The sequence below is a fragment of the Muntiacus reevesi genome, unplaced genomic scaffold, assembly GCF_963930625.1.
Source record: "Muntiacus reevesi unplaced genomic scaffold, mMunRee1.1 SCAFFOLD_33, whole genome shotgun sequence".
Classification (NCBI taxonomy): Eukaryota; Metazoa; Chordata; class Mammalia; order Artiodactyla; family Cervidae; genus Muntiacus; species Muntiacus reevesi.
In genome coordinates this window covers 1,283,879-1,298,302 of record NW_027078014.1, presented here as the reverse complement: position 1 = coordinate 1,298,302, position 14,424 = coordinate 1,283,879, and positions in this window count along the sequence as shown.

The following is a 14,424-nucleotide window of genomic DNA, read 5'->3' as shown; positions in this document are numbered from 1 at the left end:
CGTCAATCACGTGTCATTCACCTTGGAATCACGTGGGAATCACGTGTCAATCACGTGGGAATCACGTGGGAACCACGTGTCAATCACGTGGGAATCACTTGGGAATTTCATGGGAATCAGGTGTCAATCACGTGGGAATCACGTGGGAATCACCTGTCAATCACGTGGGAATCACGTGGAAATGACGTGCCAGTCACGTTGGAATCACGAGGGAATCACGTGTCAATCATGTGGGAGTCACGTGGGAATCTCGTGGGAATCAGGTGGGAATCACGTGTCAATCACGTGGAATTCACGTGGGAATCACGTGGGAATCACGTGTCAATCACGTGGGAATCACGTGTGAATCACGTGACATTCACTTGGGAATCACGTGGGAATCACGTGTCAATCACGTGGAAATCACGTGGGAATCACGTGGGAATCACGAGCCATTCACGTGGGAATCACGTGGGAATCACGTGTCAATCCCGTGGGAATCACCTGGGAATCACGTGAGAATCACGTGGGAATCATGTGTCAATCAAGTGGGTATCATGTGGGAATCACATGGGAATCACGTGTCAATCACGTGGGAATCACGTAGGGATCTCGTGTCAATCACATGGGAATCACGTTTGAATCACGTGTCATTCACGTGGGAATCACGAGGGAATCACGTGTCAATCACGTGGGAACCTCGTGGGAATCACGTGTCAATCACGTGGGAATCACGTGGGAATCACGTGGGAATCACGTGGGAATCAAGTGTGAATCACGTGAAAATCATGTGGGAATCACGTGTCAATCACGTGGAAATCACGTAGGCATCACGTGGGAATCATCTGGGAATCACGTGTCAATCACGTTGGAATCACGTGGGAATCACGTGGGAATCAGGTGTCAATCACGTGGGAATCACGTGGGCAACGTGAGAATGACGTGACAAGCATTTGGGAATCACGTGGGAATCACATGTCAATCACATGGGAATCATGCGGCAATCACGTGGGAATCATGTGGGAGTCACGTGGGAATCACGTGGGAATCACGTGGGAATCACGTGTCAATCACGAGGGAATCACGTGGGAATCACATGGAAATCACGTGTCTATCACGTGGGAATCACGTGTCAATCACGTGGGAATCACGAGGGAATCACGTGGGAATCACGTGTCAATCACGAGGGAATCACGTGGGAATCACGTGGGAATCACGTGTCTATCACGTGGTAATCACGTGGGAATCACGTGTCAATCACGAGGGAATCACGTGGGAATCACGTGGGAATCACGTGTCTATCACGTGTCAATCAAGGGGGAATCACGTGTCAATTACGTGGGAATCTCGTGTCAATCACGTGGGAATCACGTGGCAATCACGAGGGAATCACGTGTCAATCACTTGGGAATCACGTGGGAATCACGTGTCAATCACGTGGGAATCACGTGGGAATCACGTGTCAATCACGTGGGAATTAGGTGGGAATCACGTGTCAATCACGTGGGAATCACGAGGGAGTCACGTGGGAATCCCGTGGGAATCAAGTGTCAATCACGGGGGAATGACGAGGGAATGTGTCAATCACGTGGGAATCACGTGGGAATCACGTGTCAATCACGTGGGAATCACGAGGGAGTCACGTGGGAATCCCGTGGGAATCACGTGTCAATCACGTGGGAATAACGTGGGAATGTGTCAATCACGTGGGAATCATGTGGGAATCACTTGCCATTTACGTGGGAATCACGTGGGAATGACGTGGGAATCACGTGTAAATCATGTGTGAATCACGAGGGAGTCACGTGGGAATCCCGTGGGAATCACGTGTAAATCCCGTGGGAATCATGTGTCAACCACATGGGACTCACGTGGGAATCACGTGTAAATCACGTGGGAATCACATGGGAATCACGTGTCAGTCACGTGGGAATTAGGTGGGAATCACCTGTCAATCACGTGGGAATCACGAGGGAGTCACGTGGGAATCCCGTGGGAATGTGTCAATCACGTGGTAATCACCCGGTAATTACGTGTCAAACACGTGGAAATTAGGTGGAAATCACGTGTCAATCACGTGGGAATCACGAGGGAGTCACGTGGGAATCCCGTGGGAATCACGTGTCAATCACGTGGGAATCACGTGGGAATGTGTCAATCACGTGGGAATCACTTGGGAATCATGTATCAATCACATGGGACTCACGTGGGAATCACGTGTCAATCACGTGGCAATCACGAGGGAATCACGTGTCAATCACGTGGGAATCACGTGGGAATCACGTGTCAATCACGTGGGAATCACGTGGGAATCACGAGGAAATCATTTGTCAATCACATGGGACTCACGTGGGAATCACGTTTCAATCACGTGGCAATCACGAGGGAATCACGTGTCAATCACGTGGGAATTAGGTGGGAAGCACGTGTCAATCACATGGGAATCATGAGGGAGTCACGTGGGAGTCCCGTGGGAATCACGTGTCAATCACGGGGGAATCACGTGGGAATGTGTCAATCACGTGGGAATCACGTGGTAATCACGTGTCAAACACGTGGGAATTAGGTGGGAATCACGTGTCAATCACGTGGGAATCACGAGGGAGTCACGTGGGAATCCCGTGGGTATCACGTATCAATCACGTGGGAATCACGTGGGAATCACGTGTCAATCACGTGGGAATCACGTGGGAATCACGTGTCAATCACGTGGGAATTAGGTGGGAATAACGTGTCAATCACGTGGGAATCACGAGGGTGTCACGTGGGAATCCCGTGGGAATCACGTGTCAATCACGTGGGAATCACGTGGGAATGTGTCAATCACGTGGGAATCAGGAGGGAGTCACGTGGGAGTCCCGTGGGAATCACGTGTCAATTACGGGGGAATCACGTGGGAATGTGTCAATCACGTGGGAACCACGTGGGAATCACGTGTCAAACACATGGGAATTAGGTGGGAATCACGTGTCAATCACGTGGGAACCACGTGGGAATCATGTGTCAATCACATGGGACTCACGTGTGAATCACGTGTCAATCACGTGACAATCACGAGGGAATCACGTGTCAATCACGTGGGAATCACGTGGGAATCACGTGTCAATCACGTGGGAATCACGTGGGAATCACGTGTCAATCACGTGGGAATTAGGTGAGAATCACGTGTCAATCACGTTGGAATCACGAGGGAGTCACGTGGGAATCCCGTGGGAATCACGTGTCAGTCACGGGGGAATGAGGTGGGAATGTGTCAATCACGTGGGAATCACGTGGGAATCACGTGTCAATCACGTGGGAATCACTAGGGAGTCACATGGGAATCCCGTGGGAATCACGTGTCAATCACGGGGGAATCATGTCGGAATGTGTCAATCACGTGGGAATCATGTGGGAATTACTTGTCATTTACGTGGGAATCACGTGGGAATGACGTGGGAATCACGTGTCAATCACATGGGAATTAGGTTGGAATCACGTGTAAATCACGTGGGAATCACGAGGGAGTCACGTGGGAATCCCGTGGGAATCACGTGTAAATCACGTGGGAATCACGTGTCAATCACATGGGACTCACGTGGGAATCACGTGTGAATCACGTGGGAATCACGTGTCAATCACGTGGGAATCACATGGGAATCACGTGTCAGTCACGTGGGAATTAGGTTGGAATCACGTGTCAATCACGTGGGAAACACGAGGGAGTCACGTGGGAATCCCGTGGGAATGTGGCAATCACGTCGGAATCACCTGGGAATCACGTGTCCAACACGTAGGAATTAGGTGGAAATCACGAGTCAATCACGTGGGAATCACGTGGGAGTCACGTGGGAATCCCGTGGGAATCACGTGTCAATCACGTGGGAATCACTTGTCAATCACGTGGGAATCCCGTGGGAATCACGTGTCAATCACGTGGGAATCACGAGGGAGTCACGTGGGAAACCCGTGGGAATCACGTGTCAATCACGTGGGAATCACGTGTCAATCACGTGGGAATCACGTGGGAATCACATGTCAATCACGTGGGAATCACGTGGGAATGTGTCAATCACGTGGGAATCAGGTGGGAATCACGTGTCAAACACGTGGGAATTAGGTTGGAATCACGTGTAAATCAGGTGGGAATCACGAGGGAGTCACGTGGGAATCCCGTGGGAATCACGTGTCAATCACGTGGGAATCACGTGGGAATGTATCAATTACGTGGGAATCACGTGGGAATCACGTGTCAATCACGTGGGAATAAGGTGGGAATCACGAGTCAATCACGTGGGAATCACGTGTCAATCACATGGGAATCACGTGAGAATCACGTGGGAATCACGTGGGAATCACGTGTAAAACACGTGGTAATCATGTGTCAATCACATGGGTCTCATGTGGGAATCACATTTCAATCACGTGGCAATCACGAGGGAATCACGTGTCAATCACGTGGGAATCACGTGGGAATGACGTGTCAATCACGTGGGAATCACGTGACAATAACGTGGGAATTAGGTGGGAATCACATGTCAATCACGTGGGAATCACGAGGGAGTCATGTGGGAGTCCCGTGGGAATCACGTGACAATCACGGGGGAATCACGTGGGAATGTGTCAATCACGTGGGAATCACGTGGGAATCACGTGTCAATCACGTGGGAATCACGTGGGAATGTGTCAATCACGTGGGAATCACGTGGGAATCACGTGTCAATCACGTGGGAATCACGAGTGTGTCACGTGGGAATCCCGTGGGAATCACGTGTCAATCACGTGGGAATCACGTGGGAATGTGTCAATCACGTGGGAATCACGTGGGAATCACGTGTCAATCACGTGGGAATTAGGTGGAAATCACGTGTCAATCACGTGGGTATCACGAGGGAGTCACGTGGGAATCCGGTGGGAATCACCTGTCAATCACGTGGGAATCACGTGTCAATCACATGGGGATCACGTGGGAATCACGTGTCAATCACGTGGGAATAAGGTGGGAATCACGTGACAATCACGTGGGAATCACGAGGGAATCACGTGGGAATCCCGTGGGAATCACGAGTCAATCACGTGGGAATCACGTGGGAATCACGTGTCAATCACGTGGGAATCAGGTGTCAATGACATGGGAATCACGTGAGAATCACGTGGGAATCCCGTGGGAATCACGTGTCAATCACGGGGGAATCACGTGGGAATTTGTCAATCACGTGGGAATCACGTGGGAATCACGTGTCAATCACGTGGGAATTGGGTGGGAATCACGTGTCAATCACGTGGGAATCCCGTGGGAATCACCTGTCAATCACGTGGGAATCAGGTGTCAATGACATGGGAATCACGTGAGAATCACGTGGGAATCACTTGTAAATCACGTGGGAATCATGTGTCAATCACATGGGACTCACGTGGGAATCACGTGTCAATCACGTGGGAATCACGTGTCATTCACGTGGGAATCACGTGGGAATCACGTGGGAATCACGAGGGAATCACGTGGGAATCACGTGTCAATCACGAGGGAATCACGTGGGAATCACGTGGGAATCACGTGTCTATCACGTGCTAATCACGTGGGAATCACGTGTCAATCACGTGGGAATCACATGGGAGTCACGTGGGAATCATGTGGGAATCACGTGTCAATCACGTGGGAATCACGTGGGAATCACGTGTCAATCAAGGGGGAATCACGTGTCAATTACGTGGGAATCACGTGTCAATCACGTGGTAATCACGTGGCAATCACGTGGGAATCAAGTGATAATCACGTGGGAATCACGTGTGAATCACGTGGGAATCACGTGTCATTCACTTGGGAATCACGTGGGAATCACGTGGGAATCAAGTGTTAATCACGTGGGAATCACGTGTCAATCACGTGGGAATCACGTGTCATTCACGTGGGAATCACGTGGGAATCACGTGGGAATCAAGTGTTAATCACGTGTCAATCACGTGGGAATCATGCGTCAATCACGTGTCATTCACCTTGGAATCACGTGGGAATCACGTGTCAATCACGTGGGAATCACGTGGGAATCACGTGTCAATCACGTGGGAATCACTTGGGAATTTCATGGGAATCAGGTGTCAATCACGAGGGAATCACGTGGGAATCACGTGTCAATCACGTGGGAGTCAAGTGGAAATGACGTGCCAGTCACGTTGGAATCACGAGGGAATCACGTGTCAATCATGTCGTAGTCACGTGGGAATCTCGTGGGAATCAGGTGGGAATCACGTGTCAATCACGTGGAATTCACGTGGGAATCACGAGGGAATCACGTGTCAATCACGTGGGAACCTCGTGGGAATCACGTGTCAATCACGTGGAAATCACGTGGGAATCACGTGGGAATCACGTGGGAATCAAGTGTGAATCACGTGAAAATCATGTGGGAATCACGTGTCAATCACGTGGAAATCACGTAGGCATCACGTGGGAATCATCTGGGAATCACGTGTCAATCACGTTGGAATCACGTGGGAATCAAGTGGGAATCAGGTGTCAATCACGTGGGAATCACGTGGGCAACGTGAGAATGACGTGACAAGCATTTGGGAATCACGTGGGAATCACGTGTCAGTCACGTGGGAATCACATGGGAGTCACGTGGGAATCATGTGGGAATCACGTGTCAATCACGTGGGAATCACGTGGGAATCACGTGTCAATCAAGGGGGAATCACGTGTCAATTACGAGGGAATCACGTGTCAATCATGTGGGAATCACGTGGCAATCACGTGGGAATCAAGTGATAATCACGTGGGAATCACGTGTCAATCACGTGGGAATCACGTGTCATTCACGTGGGAATCACGTGGGAATCACGTGGGAATCAAGTGTTAATCACGTGGGAATCACGTGTCAATCACGTGGGAATCACGTGTCATTCACGTGGGAATCACCTGGGAATCACGTGGGAATCAAGTGTTAATCACGTGTCAATCACGTGGGAGTCATGCGTCAATCACGTGTCATTCACCTTGGAATCACGTGGGAATCACGTGTCAATCACGTGGGAATCACGTGGGAATCACGTGTCAATCACGTGGGAATCACGTGGGAATCACGTGTCAATCACGTGGGAATCACTTGGGAATTTCATGGGAATCAGGTGTCAATCACGTGGGAATCACGTGGGAATCACGTGTCAATCACGTGGGAGTCAAGTGGAAATGACGTGCCAGTCACGTTGGAATCACGAGGGAATCACGTGTCAATCATGTGGGAGTCACGTGGGAATCTCGTGGGAATCAGGTGGGAATCACGTGTCAATCACGTGGAATTCACGTGGGAATCAAGTGGGAATCACGTGTCAATCACGTGGGAATCACGTGTGAATCACGTGACATTCACTTGGGAATCACGTGGGAATCACGTGTCAATCACGTGGAAATCACGTGGGAATCACGTAGGAATCACGAGCCATTCACGTGGGAATCACGTGGGAATCACGTGTCAATCACGTGGGAATCACCTGGGAATCACGTGAGAATCACGTGGGAATCATGTGTCAATCAAGTGGGTATCATGTGGGAATCACATGGGAATCACGTGTCAATCACGTGGGAATCACGTAGGGATCACGTGTCAATCACATGGGAATCACGTTGGAATCACGTGTCATTCACGTGGGAATCACGAGGGAATCACGTGTCAATCACGTGGGAACCTCGTGGGAATCACGTGTCAATCACGTGGAAATCACGTGGGAATCACGTGGGAATCACGTGGGAATCAAGTGTGAATCACGTGAAAATCATGTGGGAATCACGTGTCAATCACGTGGAAATCACGTAGGCATCACGTGGGAATCATCTGGGAATCACGTGTCAATCACGTTGGAATCACGTGGGAATCACGTGGGAATCAGGTGTCAATCACGTGGGAATCACGTGGGCAACGTGAGAATGACGTGACAAGCATTTGGGAATCACGTGGGAATCACATGTCAATCACATGGGAATCATGCGGCAATCACGTGGGAATCACGTGGGAGTCACGTGGGAATCACGTGGGAATCACGTGGGAATCACGTGTCAATCACGAGGGAATCATGTGGGAATCACATGGAAATCACGTGTCTATCACGTGGGAATCACGTGTCAATCACGTGGGAATCACGAGGGAATCACGTGGGAATCACGTGTCAATCACGAGGGAATCACGTGGGAATCACGTGTCTATCACGTGGTAATCACGTGGGAATCACGTGTCAATCACGTGGGAATTACATGGGAGTCACGTGGGAATCATGTGGGAATCACGTGTCAATCACGTGGGAATCACGTGTCAATCAATGGGGAATCACGTGTCAATTACATGGGATTAACGTGTCAATCACTTGGGAATCACGTGGCAATCACGAGGGAATCACGTGTCAATCACTTGGGAATCACGTGGGAATCACGTGTCAATCACGTGGGAGTCACATGGGAATCACGTGTCAATCACGTGGGAATTAGGTGTGATTCACGTGTCAATCACGTGGGAATCTCGAGGGAGTCACGTGGGAATCCCGTGGGAATCAAGTGTCAATCACGGGGGAATGACGTGGGAATGTGTCAATCACGTGGGAATCACGTGGCAATCACGTGTCAATCACGTGGGAATCACGAGGGAGTCACGTGGGAATCCCGTGGGAATCACGTGTCAATCACGGGGGAATCACGTGGGAATGTGTCAATCACGTGGGAATCATGTGGGAATCACTTGCCATTTACGTGGGAATCACGTGGGAATTAGGTGGGAATCACGTGTCAATCACGTGGGAATCACGAGGGAGTCACGTGGGAATCCCGTGGGAATGTGTCAATCACGTGGGAATCACCTGGGAATTACGTGTCAAACACGTGGGAATTAGGTGGAAATCACGTGTCAATCACGTGGGAAACACGAGGGAGTCACGTGGGAATCCCGTGGGAATCACGTGTCAATCACGTGGGAATCACGTGGGAATGTGTCAATCACGTGGGAATCACGTGGGAATCATGTATCAATCACATGGGACTCACGTGGGAATCACGTGTCAATCACGTGGCAATCACGAGGGAATCACGTGTCAATCACGTGGGAATCACGTGGGAATCACGTGTCAATCACGTGGGAATCACGTGGGAATCACGAGGGAATCATTTGTCAATCACATGGGACTCACGTGGGAATCACGTTTCAATCACGTGGCAATCACGAGGGAATCACGTGTCAATCACGTGGGAATCACGTGGGAATGACGTGTCAATCACGTGGGAATCACGTGGGAATCACGTGTCAATCACGTGGGAATTAGGTGGGAAGCACGTGACAATCACATGGGAATCATGAGGGAGTCACGTGGGAGTCCCGTGGGAATCACGTGTCAATCACGGGGGAATCACGTGGGAATGTGTCAATCACGTGGGAATCACGTGGTAATCACGTGTCAAACACGTGGGAATTAGGTGGGAATCACGTGTCAATCACGTGGGAATCACGAGGGAGTCACGTGGGAATCCCGTGGGTATCATGTATCAATCACGTGGGAATCACGTGGGAATGTGTCCATCACGTGGGAATCACGTGGGAATCATGTGTCAATCACATGGGACTCACGTGGGAATCACGTGTCAATCACGTGGCAATCACGAGGGAAACACGTGTCAATCACGTGGGAATCACGTGGGAATCACGTGTCAATCACGTGGGAATCACGTGGGAATCACGTGTCAATCACTTGGGAATTAGGTGGGAATAACGTGTCAATCACGTGGGAATCACGAGGGTGTCACGTGGGAATCCCGTGGGAATCACGTGTCAATCAGGTGGGAATCACGTGGGAATGTGTCAATCACGTGGGCATCACGTGGGAATCACGTGTCAATCACGTTGGAATTAGGTGGGAATCACGTGTCAATCATGTGTGAATCACGAGGGAGTCACGTGGGAGTCCCGTGGGAATCACGTGTCAATTACGGGGGAATCACGTGGGAATGTGTCAATCACGTGGGAATCACGTGGGAATCATGTGTCAAACACGTGGGAATTAGGTGGGAATCACGTGTCAATCACGTGGGAATCACGAGGGAGTCACGTGGGAATCCCGTGGGTATCACGTGTCAATCACGTGGGAATCACGTGGGAATGTGTCAATCACGTGGGAATCACGTGGGAATCATGTGTCAATCACATGGGACTCACGTGGGAATCACGTGTCAATCACGTGACAATCACGAGGGAATCACGTGTCAATCACGTTGGAATCACGTGGGAATCACGTGTCAATCACGTGGGAATCACGTGGGAATCACGTGTCAATCACGTGGGAATTAGGTGGGAATCACGTGTCAATCACGTTGGAATCACGAGGGAGTCACGTGGGAATCCCGTGGGAATCACGTGTCAATCACGGGGGAATGAGGTGGGAATGTGTCAATCACGTGGGAATCACGTGGGAATCACGTGTCAATCACGTGGGAATCACGAGGGAGTCACATGGGAATCCCGTGGGAATCACGTGTCAATCACGGGGGAATCATGTCGGAATGTGTCAATCACGTGGGAATCATGTGGGAATTACTTGTCATTTACGTGGGGATCACGTGGGAATGACGTGGGAATCACGTGTCAATCACATGGGAATTAGGTTGGAATCACGTGTAAATCACGTGGGAATCACGAGGGAGTCACGTGGGAATCCCGTGGGAATCACGTGTCAATCACGTCGGAATCACCTGGGAATCACGTGTCCAACACGTAGGAATTAGGTGGAAATCACGTGTCAATCACGTGGGAATCACGTGGGAGTCACGTGGGAATCCCGTGGGAATCACGTGTCAATCACGTGGGAATCACTTGTCAATCACGTGGGAATCACGTGGGAATCACGTGTCAATCACGTGGGAATCACGAGTGTGTCACGTGGGAATCCCGTGGGAATCACGTGTCAATCACGTGGGAATCACGTGGGAATGTGTCAATCACGTGGGAATCACGTGGGAATCACGTGTCAAACACGTGGGAATTAGGTGGGAGTCACGTGTCAATCACGTGGGAATCACGAGGGAGTCACGTGGGAGTCCCGTGGGAATCACGTGTCAATCACGGGGGAATCACGTGGGAATGTGTCAATCACGTGGGAATCACGTGGTAATCACGTGTCAAACACGTGGGAATTAGGTGGGAATCACGTGTCAATCACGTGGGAATCACGAGGGAGTCACCTGGGAATCCCGTGGGTATCACGTATCAATCACGTGGGAATCACGTGGGAATGTGTCCATCACGTGGGAATCACGTGGGAATCACGTGTCATTCACGTGGGAATCACGAGTGTGTCACGTGGGAGTCCCGTGGGAATCACGTGTCAATCACAGGGGAATCACGTGAGAATGTGTCAATCACGTGGGAATCACGAGGGAGTCACGTGGGAATCCCGTGGGTATCACGTATCAATCACGTGGGAATCACGTGGGAATGTGTCAAACACGTGGGAATCAGGTGGGAATCAAGTGTCAATCACATGGGACTCACGTGGGAATCACGTGTCAATCACGTGGCAATCACGAGGGAATCACGTGTCAATCACGTGGGAATCACGTGGGAATCACGTGTCAGTCACGTGGGAATCACGTGGGAATCACGTGTCAATCACGTGGGAATTAGGTGGGAATAACGTGTCAATCACGTGGGAATCACGAGGGTGTCACGTGGGAATCCCGTGGGAATCACGTGTCAATCACGTGGGAATCACGTGGGAATGTGTCAATCACGTGGGAATCACGTGGGAATCACGTGTCAATCACGTGGGAATTAGGTGGGAATCACGTGTCAATCACGTGTGAATCACGAGGGAGTCACGTGGGAGTCCCGTGGGAATCACGTGTCAATTATGGGGGAATCACGTGGAAATGTGTCAATCACGAGGGAATCACGTTTGAATCACGTGTCAAACACGTGGGAATTAGGTGGGAATCACGTGTCAATCACGTGGGAATCACGAGGGAGTCACGTGGGAATCCCGTGGGTATCACGTGTCAGTCACGTGGGAATCACGTGCGAATGTGTCAATCACGTGGGAATCACGTGGGAATCATGTGTCAATCACATGGGACTCACGTGGGAATCACGTGTGAATCACGTGACAATCACGAGGGAATCACGTGTCAATCACGTTGGAATCACGTGGGAATAACGTGTCAATCACGTGGGAATCACGTGGGAATCACGTGTCAATCACGTGGGAATTAGGTGGGAATCACGTGTCAATCACGTTGGAATCACGAGGGAGTCACGTGGGAATCCCGTGGGAATCACGTGTCAATCACGGGGGAATGAGGTGGGAATGTGTCAATCACGTGGGAATCACGTGGGAATCACGTGGCAATCACGTGGGAATCACGAGGGAGTCACATGGGAATCCCGTGGGAATCACGTGTCAATCACGGGGGAATCATGTCGGAATGTGTCAATCACGTGGGAATCATGTGGTAATTACTTGTCATTTACGTGGGAATAACGTGGGAATGACGTGGGAATCACGTGTCAATCACATGGGAGTTAGGTTGGAATCACGTGTAAATCATGTGGGAATCACGAGGGAGTCACGTGGGAATCCCGTGGGAATCACATGTAAATCACGTGGGAATCATGTGTCAATCACATGGGACTCACGTGGGAATCACGTGTCAATCACGTGGGAATCACATGGGAATCACGTGTCAGTCACGTGGGAGTTAGGTTGGAATCACGTGTCAATCACGTGGGAAATACGAGGGAGTCACGTGGGAATCCCGTGGGAATGTGTCAATCACGTCGGAATCACCTGGGAATCACGTGTCCAACACGTAGGAATTAGGTGGAAATCACGTGTCAATCACGTGGGAATCACGTGGGAGTCATGTGGGAATCCCGTGGGAATCACGTGTCAATCACGTGGGAATCACTTGTCAATCACGTGGGAATCACGTGGGAATCACGTGTCAATCACGTGGGAATCACGAGGGAGTCACGTGGGAAACCCGTGGGAATCACGTGTCAATCACGTGGGAATCACGTGTCAATCACGTGGGAATCACGTGGGAATCACGTGTCAATCACGTGGGAATCACGTGTCAATCACGTGGGAATCACGTGGGAATCACGTGTCAATCACGTGGGAATCACGTGGGAATGTGTCAATCACGTGGGAATCAGGTGGGAATCACGTGTCAAACACGTGAGAATTAGGTTAGAATCACGTGTCAATCAGGTGGGAATCACGAGGGAGTCACGTGGGAATCCCGTGGGAATCACGTGTCAATCACGTGGGAATCACGTGGGAATGTATCAATTACGTGGGAATCACGTGGGCATCACGTGTCAATCACGTGGGAATTAGGTGGGAATCACGTGTCAATCACGTGGGAATCACGAGGGAGTCACGTGGGAATCCCGTGGGAATCAAGTGTCAATCACGGGGGAATGACGTGGGAATGTGTCAATCACGTGGGAATCACGTGGGAATCACGTGTCAATCACGTGGGAATCACGAGGGAGTCACGTGGGAATCCCGTGGGAATCACGTGTCAATCACGTGGGAATAACGTGGGAATGTGTCAATCACGTGGGAATCATGTGGGAATCACTTGCCATTTACGTGGGAATCACGTGGGAATGACGTGGGAATCACGTGTAAATCACGTGGGAATCACGAGGGAGTCACGTGGGAATCCCGTGGGAATCACGTGTAAATCCCGTGGGAATCATGTGTCAACCACATGGGACTCACGTGGGAATCACGTGTAAATCACGTGGGAATCACATGGGAATCACGTGTCAGTCACGTGGGAATTAGGTGGGAATCACGTGTCAATCACGTGGGAATCACGAGGGAGTCACGTGGGAATCCCGTGGGAATGTGTCAATCACGTGGGAATCACCCGGTAATTACGTGTCAAACACGTGGGAATTAGGTGGAAATCACGTGTCAATCACGTGGGAATCACGAGGGAGTCACGTGGGAATCCCGTGGGAATCACGTGTCAATCACGTGGGAATCACGTGGGAATGTGTCAATCACGTGGGAATCACGTGGGAATCATGTATCAATCACATGGGACTCACGTGGGAATCACGTGTCAATCACGTGGCAATCACGAGGGAATCACGTGTCAATAACGTGGGAATCACGTGGGAATCACGTGTCAATCACGTGGGAATCACGTGGGAATCACGAGGAAATCATTTGTCAATCACATGGGACTCACGTGGGAATCACGTTTCAATCACGTGGCAATCACGAGGGAATCACGTGTCAATCACGTGGGAATCACGTGGGAATGACGTGTCAATCACGTGGGAATCACGTGTCAATCACGTGGGAATTAGGTGGGAAGCACGTGTCAATCACATGGGAATCATGAGGGAGTCACGTGGGAGTCCCGTGGGAATCACGTGTCAATCACGGGGGAATCACGTGGGAATGTGTCAATCACGT